Source organism: Manis javanica, chromosome 2, assembly GCF_040802235.1.
Source record: "Manis javanica isolate MJ-LG chromosome 2, MJ_LKY, whole genome shotgun sequence".
In the NCBI taxonomy this organism is placed as follows: Eukaryota; Metazoa; Chordata; class Mammalia; order Pholidota; family Manidae; genus Manis; species Manis javanica.
The window spans coordinates 204,385,845-204,408,173 of record NC_133157.1 but is presented as its reverse complement, the minus strand read 5'-3'; the positions used below and the strand labels follow the sequence as shown (position 1 = coordinate 204,408,173).

The following is a 22,329-nucleotide window of genomic DNA, read 5'->3' as shown; positions in this document are numbered from 1 at the left end:
GGTCTGGAGATGGTGGAGGTCTCATCCTTAAGAGACCTCATGAGCTTATATAGGACTAAACACAGGGGGGGCCATTTCCAAGTCTTCTTCAATTATATGGGCCCTTAGAATATTTTCCTAAACTGAGAGTGGAAAAGGACCCCCCAAATCCTAAGATTTGGTTTTCTGCTGGCCAGGCTGGGGTAGAGAGGTAAGATTGCTTGAATTGACCATACGTAATTTAAAGATATAAGCACAAGTGGCATTTCTTACCCTTGAGTGTTGATAAGTAAAATTTATACCATTATTTAAGGTAAAGACCAAATCCGAGTCCCTGAATTCTCACCACATAGCCTAGTATTGCTCTGTACACCAGCACTGCCCACTTATTCATTCATTCACAGACTTCCAAAGAGCAACGGGATGTGCCAGGAGCAATATCCAGTATGCACCCCACACCCAGGCGAGGACAGACCTGCTGCTTGAAATGCTAACTCCCCACCCAGAGAAAATCCCCAGGCAATAGTGTTTGGTTGCCTGATGATGCCCTACTGGCCATAGATGATTGGCAGGGCCGGATACCTGACTCAGCCTGAACCAATCAGATTCTCTCTCAAGAGAAATTAATCTAATGGACATAAAACTGGTGTGGAAGCTCAGTCATATCAATGGAAGAACTTTCTATTGCTCATACTTCCTTTCAGTTTATTGACATGATCATACTTATTCCCACACCCAGTCCTCTTTTTCCCTCCCACTATGATTGAATGGATATCTCCTCATACGTCAAGCTTCTTCTTAATTGGCATTTCCCCACCAGCCTGCTTACCAGACCACACTATCCACTGAGATGCCTCATCCCACCCAGTGTGCTCTCTTACCAGACCTTGATCATTTCCTTCACAGCCCTTATACAAATTTGGAATGCTTTGTTTTGTACTCCAGGAAAGCCATAAATACAAGGACTGTGTCTGTGCTACTCACCATTGCATACCTAGATGCTAGCACAGTAGCTGGCATGTTGTAGGTCCCAACACTTGCTGAATGAATAAATGAATGAATGAGCATGTCCCAATCCAGTAGAAACAGATTTTACTATTTCTGCCCCCATAGAATTCAAATCGAACCACAAGTTATTTCAAGTCCCTTTGTTTACGACTGCTTAAATTTGAGATGTCAAAAGATACCACAGTCTATGGTTTTATAAATTTGTTAAGTTTCCTGTATGCTTTAGCAAAACAGCCTGCTGAAATTCTCTGCCAATACTCTGGAATTTTTCTCTGTCTCCTGCTGCAGCATGAACGGGGGTTTGTAGACCCTGCATGATGCTCAAAAGACAACAGCTTTCAGGTGTAATCTTTGGAGCTTCTTTCCCTTTAATGCCAACAAAAAAAGTACACTTTGATTAGTTCCTTTCTTGCAATATTAAATACTTCCTTCCTACCCCAGTCTGTCCCAGCCCAACTCTCCATCATGTCAGAAGCCTAGATTTCATGACTTTGCTATTGGGGTACACTAGATCCCTTTTCAGATGTGTAGCCAAGATGATTTTTATTCCTAAAGCCATTGCCTGTGTTTTCATCATTTCATATTATGTAATGACCTGTTCCATGTACAGCTCTAACCACTGCACCTTGATGTTCTTCACTGTCCCTTTAATATTCTTTCACCCCATAATAACGCTTTGATGACAATAATGATAACAATGTAAATCATTCATGGCCCACTCACTTCCCCTGATGCTACTCCACAGAAAACGAGGCCCCAGTAATTCTTTGGGTGAAAAGACTGTCACAGTCCAGCTGTAGTCATGGTCTTTTAATAGAAGAGGCAAAAACATTCCCTGGGGATATGACAAAGAAATTGCTGTGATAAGGCTTAAGCTATCCACATGGATTGTAATGCTAGTTCCAAATCTGTGAAGCCAGGCCTCGGTATATATATAGATAGGTAAGCCAAGATTATCAGGAAATGCCTATGTGCTTGCTATTGGCCAGATTCTGCAATCATGGTCTCTGGTAATCCCTTCTGACTCTAGCAAGAATTGTGAATAGACAGCTTGTCTGGTTACATTTATAGATATTGAGTATTAAGGCCATACTTGGCCCAAATTTATTTGGGGAAAAACAAAACAGGGTCTCAGCAACCTGGGTTATATTTGAGAAATAAGCCATTCAAACCTAAAGTAGATCATCAGTAATAGTGGTTCAATCCAAGACATGTGAGGAATTTCCTTTGGTTCAGGAGATTACTCCAACAGAAAATTCTCAAGAGCTGCTCAGCAGGAACCAAAAGATGAATGTGCACAGGAAAAGGAAAATCCACAGCAATAAACAAAAATAAAACACACAGAGAGTTGTGGGAGAAGGAAATGTGGGACCAGCCAGGAACCAGGATGAGGCAAAGGGATAGGACAGGGTCAAGGTTCAGATAACTCCTACCTCTCCTCCTATGACCACTGACAATAGCATTACCTGACCCCTGCATATGTGCTCGGCACTGTCCCAAAGGCTCTACCTGTGATTAATCCTCACACCAATCCTGTAAGAAATGTTATTGCCATTTTACAGATGAAGAAAAGAAAGCAAAGAGAGGCTAAGTAATTTGCCCGAGGTTACCTAGATTGCTCTGAAACAGTCAGTGTCTGACACCCATCATGCATACGTCCACTTCAGTTTTATTTCTGGGCCAATGACATGATAGAAAGTTGACCCTCTTAGCTCTGTTTGAAGACAGAGACCATGCCATTGTTAAAGCTTATGCTAGGTGGGGAAGGAATCCCATTACCTATTAAGAAGCCTAGATTTAGAATCAGAATACTAGTCTGTCTCTGATGTGTTAGCTATGTGACTGAGCATTGCTTACTATGTTGTAGACTAAGTTCTCCTTTGTAAAATGGGAGGTTCTTACTTTCAGTTTCCCGTTCCACATGTAAGGACTGTGGAAGTCACCACTCTATCCTAACAAGTAAAAAGCTAAGCGAACTGAAAAATCAACAACTCTCATTGGAAATGTAAGAGGGGGAAGGACGCAAGATAAACCGCTGCCCCCAAGACTGGAGAGACCACAGGTGAATCCAGGGAGTCACGGCTCACAGCAGACCCTCAGGTGGGAGCCTCGGGGGGAGCCGGGGCCGAGGTGGGAGACCTGAACCGGACTGGGCGGCTGCTGGGCTCGGTGCGGACGACTCTGAGAGGCAAAAGCTCCAGGGAGGGCAGTCATGGCGGCGGGGAGGCACAGTTTGCTGTTTACCTCCAGGGCCTCAGTTAGGTTCTCATGGTAAGTATCAGAGGAAACCCCTCCAGCTTCTGGCAGGAGGGGCAGAAATTTTGAAATACCCATAAGAACTCTGTTCTGAAGAAGGCCTGCCCTAGGGGAAGCTAGGTAACTGGAGCCTAACCCGCTGACCTCACGGAAGGAAGTAAACCGCTCCAGCTCCAGCGCCACCTAGGGGTGGGGACGGAAACCACTGAGAAACGCGTGGGAAGTTCGCAGTCCAGCGGCATCCGCTCGCTCAGGTGGCGGTAGGGAAGCCTGCCCGTGGTAAGCGCTCAAAAATAAAGGCTGGATGAACGCGGAATTGGCCGACCTTCCTTCCTTCATTGCTCCCAGCACCAAAGAAGACAGGACACAAAACATGTGCTCAGCAAATCTGAACAAACACTGTCGATCATTGTTGCCATAGCAATAAATATTCTTTTAGCCTTTTAATTTGTGCTTTTACTTTTTTTTTTTTAGCCATATTATTGCCCATTCCCAAAGAGCTTGAAAGGAGGTTCTACTGATTATGTGTGTATATGTTGTTCACTGTAATGGTTATAACTGAGCTCTACCAAACATCTAGACAAGAACTGAAAATTGTGATCAATTGTTCCCATATTCCCAGATATTAGTTATTAGGAGCCTACCTACTTGGTAGAATTAAGCAAGTGAAATTTTGAATTTACTTTCATGAATTCCTAGTCAATATATCTCAAGAGATTTTTTTTAATCTTCATTTATAAAGTACATTTTTTTTTCAGTGGAAAAAGCTTCTACCAATAAAAGAATAAAGTAAAAATATATTAAAAATTCAGTTAGAGACCAAACAGATCAACCCGTGCACATATATGCATACATATATACACATATATGTATTATAATGTATTTAACATATACAGTGCACATGTATGTTATACATACACACATATAAATATGTAACTTGTACATTCACCCATAACCAGATATTCAGCACTTGCTATTAAAAGCACATTATTTATTAAAGTAAAACTTCAACTTCTACCCTGATGTAGAATTCATAATCTCCAAGGCTTGGAGTAGACAATTAGCTTTAAATCATTAGCAAATTCTAGTAATCAAATTCTGTTAGCAAGATTTAGAGGAGGGGACTGTGGAGGAAGGCTTTACCTACTCTATTTAAGAGAGCAACTTTTGTCAGATATAATAGGATCTATCTGAACACAAGATGCTTTGATCTGCACATATAGCAAGTATTCATTAAGGTATGCAGCAAAATAACATCAAAAAATGACTAATGATATTAATGCATTCATAAATATTTGGCACACACCACAAATAAATAATAAATACCTTGGTGAAAGTGACTGTGAGATAGAACAGGTTGGCTATGATTTATATTTGTATATACATCCCAGGATTTTAACCTTGGGCATTTTTTTCTTGCTAACCAGCACAGGCCACTTACTGCTTTTTTTCTCCTAGGAGAACCAGGGGGATGCAAAATCGTTTTTATACAAGCTAAAGAAAATAATTAGGAAATGGAAATTTCCCCTGTCCAAATCATTAATATAATCCAAAAGCAATTATCAAAGATCTGAATATTGTCTACTTTTTAAAAATTAAATGCCCCATTACTTCTGTCCACTGTCATGGATTCCTGAGAGTAGGTAGTTTCACACTAATTTAGGATTATTCACAACACATACTGCCAGAGACAGCCCTTCTCACTTGTCCTTTGAAGAACGTAGTCCATTGACATTTTTACACATGAGAACCACTTAAATGATTAATGATACTGCTATCTGTTCAAGATCCCCACAAAGGCAGAGAATATCGTCTAAAGAGAATATCTGCTCTACCCCAACATCAGCACTACTCTGAGGGAGAACAGGTGAGTTTCTAGAAGGTTTCATTTAAAGACTATCTGTTTGGGTTAGATTTAGGGGCAGAGGGGGAGTAACTGGATTTCCTGCAGTTAATGACACCAAATGACACTGACATGATCCCCTAGCAGAATAAACATGCTTGAGATAAGTAACAGCTCTTCAACTTACAGGCTGTGTTGTGTGTTCTTGGCCAATATATTTAACCTGAGTTTTAGTGTCTGCATGCTAAAATGAAATGAAAATTGTTCTGAGGATTAGAGATGATGTACACAAAGTCCCTATCACACAGGAGTTGGCATAAATGGTAGCTTAGTAAAACTGTCATTGGCTAATCCACACAGGTTCTTCTCTTCTTGGGTGAAAATATATTGGACAATAGAGAAAACTTTCTTCCTCCATCACACTTAGAATTTCTTAGAACACATTTGATACTCTGGATTCCCAGAGATGAGTATTGATGAAGTGAGAAGGAGTATACTGCAAGGTCTTTTTACAAACCCTACCACACTCATATATACACAAACTCAGAATCACGGACTTTGCTCTTCTAAATTCCAAGAATGGGCATCTACCCTGTGCTTTCCCCCTATAACAAGATAATGTCCCTAGCTCTCAGCCTTAAATGTAGTGAGCAAGTATCTTAACAGGAGTGTCAAGGAACATAAATGCCTTATTCTTTTTAAACCCTTTAATCAACATCTGCAACCTTAGCTCTCTCTTGCGAAGACTGCAATATCAGTAGCTAATCCCAAACTTCTGATACTGCTGAAGTCCCACTAAATGCTGCTTACTCACCTCCTCTGTACTGGTGATGTTTTTAGAGAAATGACTATAGGCCTTTCCCTGCCCGATGAGCAAAAGAAGGCAAAGGTCATTTTAGGTGGCAAGTCCTAATTCTATAACTGACCTGCTCAAAGAAGTGCATAATGCATATGTCCGCTCACCAGCAGGGCACCCACAGCTAAGAGCTTTGCCGCTGGCCAGAGTTTGGATGGCAGCTCTGGATTAGCTGTGCAGCAGCTTCGGAGGAGGGCCTGCCAAGGAGGCTCTGAGACCACCGGCCAGCCACTGGTGTCTTACCTGTTGCAGGTAACACTCCTGTTTCTCAAGTATCCTTTAAATTAAAAGTAATGACTCTCCTTGTGATACCACTGTCTTCAGCAAATGCACATGCCATGGAATGGAAGAATGACCCAAATACTAAACCCAGGATCTAATTACTTAGCAGCTGGGTAAGAGTGAAGGAAACGGATGCCACACTTTGGAGTTAGAAACCATTCTACGGATTCCCAAAAGAATATACCATGTTAGCCAACAATTTCTCAGAGTAAACTTGAATATATCCTTGCTGATACTTTAAAAAATAGCTAAAGTTCCTAGAATAGTACCCAGTAACATATCGATTTAGTAGGTATTTGCTATAATTATTAAAATGTCAGGCAAAAGAACAAATGTATTAAATTCAATTATTTGAAGTTGTTTCCAGAAAGGAAAACTAAATCATGTGTTTGACTCAGCTGATAGAACAATTCTACTATTTCTCTAATTTCCATTTTTTATTAGCTTTTTCTTTACACTCCACCTTTCTTATTTGGGAACTATCCAGCTATTCCCCTTTCTTACTAACCCAAGGCTATGTGTCGAGGGCTGAGATCTAGAACTAGTCTTGATAATACCAGGAAAGGTACCAAGGACCTAACTCCCTGGGTGGTAGACACATGATCCATGGCTTCCAGCTAAACTTTTTGCAGAAGAATATCTTTCAAAGTTCAAAGAAGTGTCAGCTAATTTGAATGGGTGACAGTGTTGTCTCTTAACAACACAACCAGTTTGGAATCTGTTTCAGGTAAAACATATTCTACTCAAACCAATTTGTTCAGCCATAGATTCAGTCCAGTATTTGTGGTCATTAGCAAGTAATAAACACACACACACACACACAGAGAAACTCTAACTCAGCCCCTCGCCCCCTAACTTACCATGTTGTCCCTCTGTAGTCAGTAAGGTGTACGTGCTGCCTGACCAAGAGTTCCAAGAATGCCTGGAAGTAATAAAAGAGGAAATTAGATGTTTGCAGCAAAGCAGTAGAGAGAAAGGAAATGTGCATTGGTGACACGCGGGGCTGCTGAGGTTGTTTCTCCAGGAATGGGTGTGTACTGATCCTGCCCCGTGCCTGCCGCTGAAGTAACTTAGCTGTCTCCAGGAAGTATGAGGGCCCTGTATCCTTCCCGAAGATGATAGGCTCAAAATGCAGAGCTAAGAAATAAAAGCCCAATGCTGATCTTCCAGGCACTAATGGTTACAAATGTGTTAGAGGGAGCACCCGGCTTTCCTATCACCCTTGAAATCATACCATGTAGTCAGTTACCTCCTCCTCTTGAAGTCCAGTCCAGCACTGTTCCAGGGAACAGAGAAACACCCTGGATTGTCACTTCGTCCTGCTACTAAAAGATTCCACTAGGTGGCAGCAGTGTCAAATGACTGTGTCGTCCAAGCTAGGATTATTTATTATTTTAAGGCAAGAACGGAGCCACACTTGTAAAAGTAAAGCAGTTTGGATGGCGGAAGGTGAGAAGTATACAGAAATAATCTTTCAATACGCTTCAATTTCATTTTCCTCCACTGTTCCCCAACTGGTAGCCTGCTTGGGAGAAAACGCTTCTGGGCATTCAATGTGTGACGATTCCCGAGAACAATCGACCAACAGCCCGTGAAGAAAGGAAGGTGATAAAAATGTTCTTCCCTCGCTGTATCACAGGCTCTTGGATGACGCGAATGATAGTGGAGGTATTTAAAAAATACTGTATCAAATATGGTTTTGCAACAGATCCAATTTAAGATACGGCAAGTAATGGTTTTAGGTACATCATCTTTTCATTTACTGAAAGCATTTTACCTACGTCAAACTTGGACATAAACCACTTCACTGGGCAGGACTTAAGTTCACTCCCCTTGTGGGGAGCCAAGGACAATGTCACAATAAGGAGGAGAGACGCATTTTCAGAAGTAAAACTACATAAAATAAAGCCCTTGGGAGAAGAAAAAAAAAAAAGGGACTTATCTGAGACAGCATAATTGGTACCTGCTGCTCCACTTCTGCTGAGGTGGACTGAATTCCTTAGCCAACACTTTGCTCTAATGACTAATCACAATTGTCCCTCTGAGAGAAAACGAGCAGGCAAAAAGAAAGAAGCCTGTGTACAAGCAACGACACAACCCTTGACTCCTTTTCCCTTTGAAGGAAAAAGAGATCCACAAGTTGTTTCTGGCCCTGGGGTGAGCTCACGGTGCATATCACGGCCAAGCGCTTGAATCACATCATCTCACCTTGTACACCCAAGGACTCTAGTTATCATCTTCGGTAGATAGAGGAGAAAACTGAGGCTGAGAGAGATTAAATAACATGTCCAAGATGAAGTCGAAGAGACTCCGGCTGAGAGCTTTGCATTCAACCCTGTCCTTGCCGTCCTGTAGGTGGTTCCCCATCCTGTTCTGCTGATGGAAAGGATCGGGAGAGTGGGAGGTGAAGAAATGTGGGTCCTACCCACTGCCAAACTCAGACCACAAATCTGCAACTACTCCCTACCTCCACCCACTGTCCTGGACATTAAAACTGAGCCTCCACCTGGAGGCTCCTGTCCCTGTTTCCAAGGGAGATAACCGTTTTTGTCCAATTGCCCTGTTTCTTGTGGTATTTAAACTTCCCATTGTTCATTTTGTTTGAGTATTATGAGGCTAGTTCCACTATAAAGTTTCTCATCAGTCTTCACTTAATAGGTGTTGGCAGAGAAGGATGACTGTTGTTTACGACTATTATTTCATCAGTGTTAGCAGAAGGGACTTGTTGTTTTTTCTGCCCCCCCGGCTTCACTGAGATATAATTGACACACAACATTGTGTAAGTTTAAGGCGCACAACATGTTGATTTGGTACCTTTATATATTGCAAAACGATTACCACTAAGAATGGAGGGTTTTTTTAAATCATACCTATTCCTCCTACATATATCAGAATTCTTCAATAGGGAATTTCCCCTCAACAGTTGTTTGATTACCTGAAACAAACAGATAAAGCAGGATAAATGCCTGATATTTTCCCTTTTATGTATCTATTTTCAGAATAGTGAACATGTGCCCATGCACCTCCAACTGAACTTGCGGATTTTGTGTATTTGATGTGTTTCAATATATTGTAGTCATTATTTGCTTCTATATTCTTTCCGAATTTGGCCAGTGGGAGTGCTTTCAGGTTGGCTCCTGTAATCTTGTTTTGGGACCCCGGCTTATCTCAAACACTTCCTGTCCCAGATCTAGAATTGGCCATTTTCCCCAAGGACCCCCTGTTCCTTTAAGATGGTCCTTAGATATTATAATCTGGATGCCCACAGTGATCATTAAAACTGAGTTAGTCGTGCTTCTAAGCCTTTTCAGAGGACAGAAGTAGGAAATGTGTAGCTTTTAAAAAGAGTAAAATCATAAACTCATACGGATATTTCTCATTCAAATCAAAGACTATAGAATCATTACTTCATTTATTTTATTTTAAACTTATCTTTTTCTTACTCTGAAAATCTTATCTCCTGAGGATAACTTACTTAGCTGCTTTACCCTACTGTATATAATAGTATTCAAAAAATACTGCTAAATATCACGACTAACAAACTAGCTAAAAGAATTCAGTCTAAGATGTCTTAGTACTTCCTTTTAACCTCAGACTGTATCTCCCTAAGGATACACATCCAAATATGTGCTTTAAAAATCACTGGAAAGTCATTCAAAATCATTCTTGAGGTGGTGTTGCCACAGAATTGATATAAAATTAGGTTCATTTCTGTTTAGAAAAATTTTTTTTAATTTTTGTTCTAAAACTTTTAGGATTTGTTTTGGGCTTAGTGTTTTTCTTCTTTGATTTAGCTTTGTTTTTAATTATGTAAAACATTTACATGACGCCCAACAGTCAAAAATAAAATAAGGTTTATAGAAAAGTCTATCTCCTCTTCATATCCCCTATTTCCTGTTCCTTCCCTTCCCATTTTTAATTAATTTTTAGTTTATCCTGCTACTGAAATTATAAATGTGTACTTACTAATTCTCCTCCTTTCTTAATTGTAGCATATTTTTAAACACTGTTTGTTACTTCACTTTCTATCAGTGCATAGATTCCCCTTACTCCTCTCCACATCTGCGGAGTATGCTCCTGTGTGGGATATGTCCAAAGCTTATTTAACAAGTCTCCCTTTGATGAGCGTTTGGACTGTTTCTAGCCGTCCGCTAATTGGTGTTCTACATTTGTCTTATTTAGCACTCCCAAAAGCCCATTTGGTTTGGCTGTTCTTATTTTCTAGAAGAAACTGCTGCATAAGCAGATAGGACTTGACCAAAGTCACAGAGTTAAGTGGGGTGGAGGGGAATAAGGATTCTCCTACTTACATAATTTCTGTTCTTTGCACAAGTCTACAGAATTCATACCATGGGGTAAATATCTGTTAATACCTTTATTTTAGGGGGGGGGGGGGGGGAGGGAATCACGTGCTTTGGGATAGATTACGGAGGAAAATTTAGCCTTCAGTTCAAGGCTGGAATTTCGGGTCTCAGGCAGCCTGTGGGAAGAGTATCTGAGGGAACAGCTGGCTTTCTGGCATTGTCCCCAGTCCAAGGAATGCCAGACATCTACAAGCAGGTGGGTCTATTTTTGGCAGAAGGACCTTCTCAGTGCCTACTAAAATCACATCATGTCCCCTTCTGTCACAGTGCATTTTGCCTCTCTCGTAAATCCACTAAGGACTCCCTCTGAAGATACAGAACAACCCATCCTGGACCCCTCCCCCATGAGTGATTAGCCCCCTTTCTTCCTCCTTTCTTCTCTGCAGACCAGTGAAAAGCTACACTTACTACACCAAGCATGGCAAGCACAGTTCTAAGTAAAATATTACAGCCTTTTTAAAGAAGAAATTAAGTTGAGATTGAAAAAAACCTAGGATTTTTACCAGAATTTTCATGAATTTCCCTTTTCTCCATCATTCTATTTCTTTAAAAGAGAAAAATTGCCAATTCTAAGGGGAAAATAAGTCTGCATCATTATGTTAGTGTTATAATGAGCATCTGAAAGGAGAGGCTCATCTCTGAAGACTTTCAGCCCAGTCTCCTCCTACGTGCCCTCCCCCAAATTGTCATGCTTAGCATAAAGTCCACGGTAAGATACTGCAGATCAGCTATTTCAATTTCAAGGCACAAATCATACCCACTTGCATGGTCCTTAGCAAGGCAGAATGGATGGCCACTACATTTTATAGATATTTTCCAAAAGGGTTTAAACAAAAGAGCTTTCTAGTTCTTCTCAGTAGTTGGAATACACCATTCCCTGAGTAGCCTTGTTAATAAAGGTTTTATTGTGCCATTGCTAAGCTTCTGAAACCAAACAGCTCATGCAAATTAGCCACAGTATCACCATACTACAGACTGAGTCACAGTGGCTGGTTGATCATGTAAGGATGTGATCTTAATGCTTCCCAGCTGTCCTGGCACAGGACACTCCACACTCAGCTGTGTGGACCTGCTCTGATAAAGCCAGTACGCCATAACTCCCATCTGTGTCTTTTCAAGACACACACACAAACTTTGACATGTGAGTCAATGCCTGAAGGTTCACTCACTCAGCAGATACGAACTTATTTTCTGCTATGAGCCAGGGATGGGGAAGCCTGTTGTGAGCAAAACACACACACTCCTTGCTCTCCAACAGCCCTGGGGAGACATGTGGACATAGAAAAATAATTCTGTATAAGTTAAGTATTCCATTATGACTTTGAGTATATTCTTAAGCTATTGGGGGCTCAATTTACTCACTGTAAAGAAGGATTTTAAAAGTAACTAAATCACAAAGTTGTTGGAAGAGTAAAACATCTAGAATGTGTCTGGCACCTGGCATGTGATCCATAAATATTAGATATAATTAATTAGTAAGGATTAACCCCCATGAATTTAAAGCTAGATCTTCTCCTTATCCTTCTTAAAGTATATCTTTCTCCCCCAGTATTTCATTTAATTAACCCAACAAACCTGTAATATAGGTGTTACCCACGTTTGAAGTTGAACCCACAGAATCAAATGGATTTACTCAAGTCATTCACTTCACGTGTAGTAGAGGTGGGACCCAGATCAATTCATATCAATTCAGACTGCAAATTCCTTATGCTTTGCACTGATATCTTATGCTACCTTCCAGTTATGCATTGCTGCATAACAGATTACCCCAAAAACCTAGTGGCTTAAACTAATCATAATCATTCCATTCATCACAAATCTGCCATTTGAGCAGGGCTTAGCAGGGCCAGTTCATCGCTGATCCATGCAGCATTGGTGTGGGAGACTCAGTTAGAGGCTGGAAGATCCATTTCCAGGACGGTTCACTCACATGGCTAGTTGGCGTTGGCTGCTGTCTAAGACCTCAGCTCTGGCTGTGAGCTGGGGCCCATGTGGATATTTATACAGACTGGTTTCCTCACAGCACAGTCGCTGGATTCCAAGAGCAGGAGTCTAAAGAGAGAAGCAGCAGTGCATGGCATTTTCTATGATTTATCTCAGGAAGCAAAATAGCATCTTTTCAGCTCTACTTTATTGTTTGAGACAATCACAAAGTTCTCTCCAGTTTCAAAGGGAGGAGACACAGAGTTGACCTGTTAGATGGGGAAGTGGCAAGACTCTAGAAAAGTGCTTGGAATAGGAGCTATGGTTGCAGCCATCTTTGTGATTTATAATTACTACACAGGGATATATCAGTGTACTGGTGAATTACAGTACCTACCCTCAGGAGGCTCAGACAGAGGGCAGACAGACCCATATGCGTTTTTAAAAGTGGCAAATTCAACAATGGGGGAGAAAGTGTTAGGCTGAGACCAAATATCTATTGCTACACTTAGAATTTGGCAGCTTAGCATAACAATCAGTTGCTTTCTCACAGATTCAATGGGTTAGGAATTTGGGAGTGACTTGGACGGGTTATTCTGGTTTAGAGTCTCTCCTGAGGTTGCCATCAACACATCAGCCTGGACTGTAATCACTTAAACTCTTCACTGGGGCTGGAGAATCTGCTACCAAGATGGTCGTTGGCAGGAGGGCTCGGTTGTTTGCTGTGTGGACCCCTCCTTCATGCTGCGTGAATGTTCTCACAGAATGACAACCGGCTTCCTCCAGGGTGGGCCGTCTGAGAGGCAGAGCTAGAAGGAAGTCGAAATACCTTTCACGACCTGCTCATGGAAGTCACACACCATCACTTCCGTTATAATCTACTCATCAAGCCCACCCTCAAGGGGAAAGAATTAAGGTCCACCTCTTAAAGGAAGATACAGTGAAGAATGTGTGAACATGTATTAAAGCTAGCACATTAGACCTTACCCATCATGCAATGAAAAGTGATCTAGGATAGAAGTAACAACCTGGTCAGATGTACTGAAGGTGGGTCACCCTTGTGGCAATATGCTGGATAGATTTGAGAAATAAAGACTCAAGGCAGGCAGATGAATTAGGAGAATCCTGAAATAGTCCAGGGGAGATCAGACAAGTCTGAGTCAGGGTAATGGGCAGTGACAACACAGGAAGAGATGGACTGGAAAAAGAGTATGGAGGCAAAATCATGTTATGAGAGAAAGAAAAGCATCTTGAAGTTAAATGTCACATTTTAAATGAGTGTCTGACTGGCATGATGGCTACCAATCGGGATAGAAAATCCACAAGACAAATGAAATTGAAGAACAAGAGTAAGTTCAACATTGAAAATTTTGAGTTTGAATTTCCAGGTTTAGTGAATAGTTGTTTTTTAGATTGTTGTTGCTATTTATTCTTTCCTTGTTTTGATAACAGCCTCTCTTTTGAGGGGGATCCCTCCCTCACCCACTGTTTAAACAGGGCTATCCCCAGTGGCGGTGACCAGGGCTGGCAAACCAGCTTTCCAAAATAAATAAATAAATCCCTAATTTTTTATGTGAATACTCCCACTTTTCCAATTTAATGCTACCCACAGTTTAATAACCAGTACAGAAAACTATTGAAATGTTGTAATTGACTGGGTCCAGCACAGCAGGGCCATATCCGTGGCTCAGAAAGAAGTCACATGACCCAGACAATGAATTTCTTCTGGTTACGGTGATGGGCTCAGAAGTGGACTTTCAGCCAGGCCCATGGAGATGCAATGAAATTCTTGCTCTACATCCTGGGAAAAAGTTTTCCCTTTCCCCTGATACACGTAATTAGGAGGTGATGCAACAGCAGTATTGCGCCATGTAAAGTCCCAGACTAGAGCCAACCCCATGCAAAACAGACCTGAGAGATGGAAAGAAAGTAAATCTAGGTGACATTATTTGAGCCATAAATCTACCTGTAGTTAAAACTAACTCTATTCATAGACTTTTCAGTTGAGTGAGCCAATAAATTCTCTTACTTTTTCTCTTCTTTTTTTTCTTACTCTAAGTAAATCTTGTTTTGCCTTTCCTTTACTGAGATTTGGCAATCTCAGCTGATCTGCTGTCTGACATCCAAATGCTTGGTTATATCGATCTGGAGCTCGGCGGACAAGTTCAGGGTTGACAGGATTTAGTGCAAATTTAACCCATAAGAAGGAATAAGCTCACTAAGTGAGAGAACCATCCTGCTATTCATAATTTTCTTAAAATGTTATAGAATTAGAGATATGGGAGCAACACCAATCCAACTCCTTGTTTTAACATATGAAAAACTGTACCCCTAAGAGTTTCAATACCTTGTCCAGGGTTACTTCATGACAGAGCCAGGACTAAACCCCGATTTCCTGCCCCCCACGTATCCCTTTTCCAAATCATTGCCAATGCTGAGGTAGTAGGATCTAATATAACTCAACAGTTAATTATGAATAATGAAATGTATAAAATTTTGTAGTTTAATAGTTTAAAATTTACTTACACCTGAAAAAAAGAAAAGAAAGCACTCTACTATTTCAAAGCACCTTGTATAATTTAATCTTTTTGCTAACCCTACAAATTAAGTGGGACAAGTATTTTAGAGACAGGAAAATCTAGGTTTGGAGTGCTTGAATGAATTTTCCAAGGTCAAATAGCCAGTGAGGAGTAAAGCCAGTACTAGAATCTAAGACACATGATTGCTTCCTCCCATTATATCCCTTCTCCTCTCTTTCAAATTAATGATGCTTCCTTGCAAGTGCTTAAAGTGTAAATTAGATAGCACAGCCTTCCAGGATTTGAGATGACTTCTCATAAACTTCAAAAAAATATATTCTAAGATGTTCATATTCTGCACCATTTCTACAATTCTTTAGGCTGATAGAACTCAGTATACTTTGTTGTCAAGGCATCAAAACAGATGGTTTCACAGGAGGTATATTAGGTTCCAGGGCCGCTGAAAAAATACCGAAAACTTGTTGGCTTACAACAATGGAAATTTATTCTTTCATAATTCTGGAGCCCAGAGGTCTACGGCCAGGGTCATACCCCCTGCAAAGGCTCTGAGGGAGAATCCATTCAATGCCTCTTCCAGCCCCCAGTGGTAGCTGGCTTCCTTGGCTTGTGGGCACAGTACACCAATCTTCCCCCCCTTTTCACATAGACATCTCATTGTGCCTGTCGCCTATATGTCTCCAATAAGGACACATGGCTTTGGACTGTGGGTCTACCCAGATAATCCAACATAATCTCCTTACCTCAATATCCTTAATTTAATTATATCTGCAAAGACTTTTTTTCCAAATAAGGTCACATTCACAGGTTCTGGGGATTAGAACATGGATATAGCTATTGAGAAGTCACCAGTCAGCCCACTATGAGAGGTAAAGCAGAATTTTTTTTTTTAGAAAAGGTTTTATCCGAAGTTCAGAGGCTTTACAAGTGGAATGAATCAAAAATCTGCACCACTAGCGATGACAAAGAATTCTTTTCCAGAGGTGGTCTTCAGCTCCCTTACGTAGTTTGAAAACATACAAGTGGTCCACAGTGTGTTGTCTGAAAGGATGCTCTGCCATCATCTTTGTCAGCTAGCTGTGGCTCATGGGCTACTGGCTGAAAATGTAGTGACTTGCCTACATGCTTGGGCATGTGCCCTGTTTATATGACACCCTCAGCCAGAGTGAGCACTGTGCCAACAGGCAGACTTGAAAAGCCACTGTTGAAACAAGAGCTCCTGTTTATCTCTGACCAACATAGTGAGCTCTCTGTGTCACTCACTCTCATGGAGAGAGTCAGCCCCTAGACCAGCTGTGCTTCTCCTGCTGTCCTTTCAAAGACTGATACCTGTTCGTTTTCAACCCCAGAGCTTTGTCTGTGTTGTGTCACGATCTGCACAACTCACCTGTAAGGTACCATCTTTCAGAGACTAGCAACACCTCTACAGCACATTTATTCTTCCATGGGAAAGATACCCTCTTGTCCACGCTATTGGGAAAGAAGAAAGAAAGAAACCACTGAGCATGATGGACATGTTCGGTTTGCCCCCAGAGCCACTCTCCATCCCTCTCCGCTCTTCTCCACAGCTCACCTCCTGTGACCTTAATGGACTCCCACCAAAAGACTTCAAGGTGGGTTTGGCCAATAAAGTCTCCTGAAGGAATCGGAAGGATAAAAGGAGAGAGGGAGGGAAGCTGCACTCTTCATTTCCCAGCCCCACCTAGGTTGCGGGGCACCTCTCCACACGGGGTCTCCGCATTTCTCTGGCAGCTCTCTCGACAAGCCTTCTCTGTCTCCACATCCAGGAAACACCCCTGTTCAGACCTTCAGGCCTGAAGGGGGTAGCCTGAGTATTGCATTGTCTTTTGTGGTTTTCTTACACCCTGTCGATATATTTTAAAAAATATTCCTGCTATTATACTTCCCTCAAAGTTTCCTAATTTGATGAGCTGTTTCCTAAATGGACTCAGCCCCTTTATCCCAGTGATTACAACAGCCCTACAGTGTAAGCACTCTTAACCCATCCTATAGATGAGGAAACTGAAGCCGTAGAGGAGATATGACTTGCTCTAGGAGTTAAGATTCAAACCCAGATCTGTCTAACTTCATACCCTGGGATTTTCAGCTATTTTTTCCCAACACTGAAGAAATGTCTTAAAGGAGAAACAGAGAGTTTCAGGCACAAAAATGTCAGAATGGCTTAAGGGCTATATTCAAAGTTAAACTTCATAAAGCCATTCTGTGGTTCTAATTCTTCAGTGTATTGCATGCAAACAAAACAGAACACAAAAACCGACAGAGCAGCCACAATAATTGGAATGTAATTTACACCCTTACTATATCCTCCTAAAGAAGGTCACGAGTAAATTACATTTATAATGCAGAGTCAAACTTCTTAACAGCCTCTTTCTTTCCTTCATCATCCTTTATGTCTATGCATCTCATATATGGCAGCTACCCACAAAATCTTTTTCCAATCCACCTCCAAGCTCTCGAGATTTCTCCCAAGAGAACTTCTAGTTCCTTCATTCTTTCTGGGTTTTTCCCCCGTCCTGACAATAACTCTCTGCCTTTCTGGTGAAAATTCCCCTTGTCTCTTCCAGGCTTTTCCAGATTTCCTTTGGACACTTTGTACAATTAGCACAAGTAAAGAGCTATCTGAGCAATGTAAGCATCTTTTGGGGAGAGTGGGAGACTTCTTAATATTTTAAAATATTTGTTCTGCCATACAAGATAGATTTACTCAGTTTTCCATGGGGAAGATTTTGGTATTTCACATGAAATCTACACTTAAGTACCTGGCACAATGGAAGGTGAGTGGGAGAGAGTGAATGGGATATTCAATTTATATCATATCATTTCCTCAATCTCCCAATGGGCTTATATAATACAAATATTTGTTTCAATTCAACTGTTTGGAACTCTACATATTTTATTTGAGAAACATCATTATAGACTACTTTTTTTATCCATTATAAATTGTGTTTGCACATAAAATTATAATTCTTAATTAATACTGATTACCCTATTAACAAATTCACCATCTCTTCTTCCAAGTCCCAGTCTCTAACCAGACAACTGCACAGCCATCCCAATGGGCCCGAAACAACCTTGACCTCTCAGACTGTGATTGTAAGAACCACTTCCCTTCATTGCTTTTTGAAAACACCTTAATCGGTAGAAACTCAGTAAAAAGTAGAATAAATCTGCAGTCAAGGCAAGCTCTTTGCAGCAGAGCCCTTAAAAAATAACATTTATGGGTTGAAAATAGTTCATGTGTAAGTATTCTCTTTGGCAAGGCAAAATGGAGAGAAAAAAAAAGATTGATTAGCTGTAGGACTTAGAAGACAGACGCTCACAGGAACATGAGATAATAAACCAACTCATTCTCAGTCCATCTACATACAGTTCATAGGTACGACAAGAATCTTCATTTTCCTGGCCTTAAGAAAGATGTCAGCTAAAAGTGAGAAGCAGACAGTTTGTTGTTTTTCTAGGGTCCTGAAGGGTAGGGAGTAGGGAAAGCGGGAAGAGTATCGTTTGCTGAGCCCCTGCTGTGTGTGAGGCACACTGAGTAAGTTTGGAACTTTCCCTAGTTCACAAAAAGTAGGAAATGCGGAGGCTGGGGTTTGAAAATATGCATATGTATATTGTCTGGTCCCTCGGCTCCACCGTCCTACTAAATTGTCATGTCTGTAGAGCAGGTAGCTTGTCTGTTGCTGAATCCCCAGAGCCAAACATAAAAGGAGCTCGATAATATGCCAAATAAATGAACAAATGAATTCTTTCTGACTTCAGAGCTGAGGGTTATTCTACTCCACCTTATTTGTGGCAAGAAAAACAAAATTCAAACAGCAGTTGCTCTTAGACTTTGAGACATCTGCTTTGCAGTGTATTGGTATTTTCCAAGGGTAGAATTTCTTCCTTTACAAACCAACCCTCCCTTGCCCAGAGAAGTTATCACTGAAAACTGCACAGTGCCATCAAACCGGAAAGGAAAACCACTTTTCCTGTTAGCAAACAAACCTTTTACCCTTAGTGATGATACGACCACTTAACCTCAACCCCCAGTTAAGTTGGGAACAAATTGGAAACCATAAAAAAGTTCAGCAGAAATAACTGCATTATAATGAAAATTCCCATAAACACTACATGCCACTTTAGGTTTGTTTTGGGCTGTGCTTGGGCCAAAACCCAGTCAATCAACCAATTGTTAGCCTACACGACACCAAGAGAATGGTTTATGTCTGACTTTTTTTATTTTTTTCATTGAATTGATGAATTGCTTTGGCATCAGGTAGCCAGCTTTTATCTTGGGAAATAATCACCTGCTACTGGGAGAGCTACTGAGCTGTGTGGAAGCGCTCTATCACCAGCCATGCAGAAGTGGTGCTGTCTACAATTTGATAAACGTGCACAGAGGCTCAAAGGTCCACAAACGCAAGTCTGATATGTAAACACAATCAAATCATGCTATTAGCCAAGGGAAACAAATTGTGATTGTTCATCCTTCTCTGTCTTTTTCAACTCCTCAGTGAAAAACCCTCATACCTCATTTCACGCCAGCAAAGTGAGGGGCGTTTTTCTTGGATGGCACTAGAATAAACGTCAAATAGTTCCCACCTGTTAAAAATGGAATTTTTGATTGCAGAAAGCCACATTAAAACAATTTCACAAGCAACTAGAGCAATATCAAAGACTCTGAAGCTCATTTTGAAATATTGCAGAGTACCTAAGGAATGCGGAAGAATAGAGCATTCTTTCAACTTTTCTCTACCAAAGCCTTTAGAATCAAAGAACTTCAGGATATGAAGATGCCATAGTTCAGGTCAGAAATGCCACACATACATACACACACACACACACACACACACACACACACACACACACACACACACACACATACACACAAATCCCTTCTCTAGACAACTAAGGACTAAAGTTAATTTTTCAACTTAATCTTTGCCAGCACTTGTAAAGCAGACAATATTATCTCCATTTTAAAGATTACAAAACTGAAGCAGAAAAATGAAGCACCTTGTTATGATATGTCCTATTTTGGTAAGTGCCAAAACTGGAACCCAATTTCACTTCTGAGTCTTAACTACTACACTGCCCCTCCTGTTTCTGTAATATTCCTGCCAATCTATGCTTGAATTCCTTATCGGACCATGAACTCAGCCCATCCAATCTTTAGACAACTCTGTTTGAATCAACTATTCTATGGAGCGAATTAAAAGTTGTCGTTCTATAACTCCTACCTACTGATCCTAGATCTGGCCTGGGTCCTTATTGAGTGAGTGCAATCCCTCTTCCAAGTGACAGGGTTTTGAAATACTTAAAGCTCACAATTGTATCACCTGGAGCTTTCTTTCTTCTGGGTAAATTTTCCCAGATCCTACAGCCATCTCCCATATAATATGTTTTCCATTTCTTGTTTTCTATGTCATATGAGTTTATCTTTAAAATGATTCAGCTCTCGTCTGGATTCACTACCAAGCAGAAATCTCACCATCCTCAGTCTATGAATGCAGCAAAAATATAATCAAAATTTCTCTACTCTTTATCAATCCCATGATTTTTAAACACAGACACCCAGCCTTGCCTCTAAGCCCCCCAACCCTTACACACAGTGCCAAATCTCTAACAATGCTCTCCTAAAATAAAAATGCTAAGCAAATCCTACAGGAAATTAGTCAGAACACAGAACGGGACTCTATATCATGAAACTCAATCCACTTAAAGGTCCTGCCTCTCTCCCCAAAGCCTCATGGCCCAAGGATACCTTATCTCTAAGGAGTTCATAAACTCTTAAGTGCCTCCTACAAACCCAGTCACTTTCCCAGGTAAGTGGTCCCAAATGGCTTTCCTCACCAGATTCATCATTATTGTTGATAAAGTACAGCCACCCATCACCCTTGCCATCACTGAGGAGACCTGCACATGGTCAGGCAGCTATTGTCAACTACAGAGAAGAGGATGTGGTCCTTATCAAAGGATGTGAAACAACTTCATTATATATTCTTCTTTAGAAAACATCTAAGAATGTTAGTCCTCAAGCTAATATGTATGAGAAATATGCTTGCTTTAATTTCTGAACTTCATTGCTATTTTAAGTTCCCTTATTACTGGAGGTTTAATCTTAAGGCAATTGAGGGGTCCCTCTCCTTTTTAAGGGGTGACCTGTAATTTGGGAGGAGTTTATAGGGAGCTAAGGCACTGTTGGCATGTGTGCTGGTGCTATTTGACCTCCAGCCATCTGTTGAGCCGGGTCCCTCCTGAGTCCTCCCTCCTGGTTTTCAGCCATTGATTCACTCACAGTTGGAATGTGTCATCTCCATTCTTGACCACAGGCTTACTCCTGGCCAACTTCCTAAGCAACCGGGATCATTCTTTATTCTCCTGCCACACAGAATTACAGGAAATTCAGTAAGGCTGCTTATATCTCATTCTTTATTTGCATTGTCCCCAAAAAATCTGGGGTAGTCTGTTCATACACACCCTCTCTCAGTTTCCCTTGGAATGCCTCGACTTTTGAAATACAAAAACAAGGAAAGACTCTCTTTCTCCTTCTGATGCACCATCATTTTCTTGAGATGTTGAGCTCAGCCCCTCCTTTATGTTACCTCAATAGCAGAAAGAAACACTAAGAATATAGACATTTAAATTGACATTCCAAAAAGCATCAGTCTTTGCAAGTATAAATTGAGGGCAAGTATAAATTTCATAGCTGACCAGACTAAGAGAGGTTAAGTGAAATGCTCAAAATCACATTCCTACTAAATAGCAGAGTCAGAATTTAAAACCAAAGTATCTGACCCCTGAGCAATGCATTTAACCACCTTAGTGATGAGGTAAGAATGCAGGAAGAAAAGCCACAATGCAGGGCCACAGTGAGCTGTTACGCAGAAACAGAAACTGTATTGAGCCCAGGAGTGTGCAATGAATGGGGAGGGGGAAAATGACAGGGCTCTGATCTAATTTTAAGAATACCTCTCTCTGGAGAAATGACATTTGAGCTGAGATCTGAAAGACTGTATAGGAGCTCACCAATCACCAGGAAGTTAGAATTGCACATGCAGAAGCTGTGAGGCAATGCTGATCACAGCATCCTGTAGATAGAAAGAAGGCCGAAATGCCCGGAGCAGAGAGTGCCAGGGAGATTGGTGAGGGCTGAGGCTAGAAGCCAAGCAGAAGCCACCTCTGGAGGGACCTTGGAAGGTGTGTTGATGAATTTTTCTGGAAAGGCTACCTCACAAGAGCCTCAAGTCCTGAGCATCTGAGCATACATCCCCTCTT

General features: G+C 41.1%; 1 protein-coding gene across 2 annotated transcripts in view; it reads right to left on the bottom strand.

The window, feature by feature from the left end:
* LOC140848000 (serine/threonine-protein kinase TAO1-like) overlaps window positions 1-22,329 on the bottom strand; it is a 398,025-nt gene that overhangs the window by 348,450 nt on the left and 27,246 nt on the right. For both annotated transcript variants that reach the window (XM_073230047.1, XM_073230048.1), the window contains exons 2-4: window positions 21,350-21,432; window positions 16,436-16,518; window positions 7,085-7,146 (exon numbers count right to left, since the gene is read on the bottom strand). The gene's annotated coding sequence lies outside the window, so the exon portion shown is untranslated. The remainder of the gene's footprint in view (window positions 1-7,084; window positions 7,147-16,435; window positions 16,519-21,349; window positions 21,433-22,329) is intronic.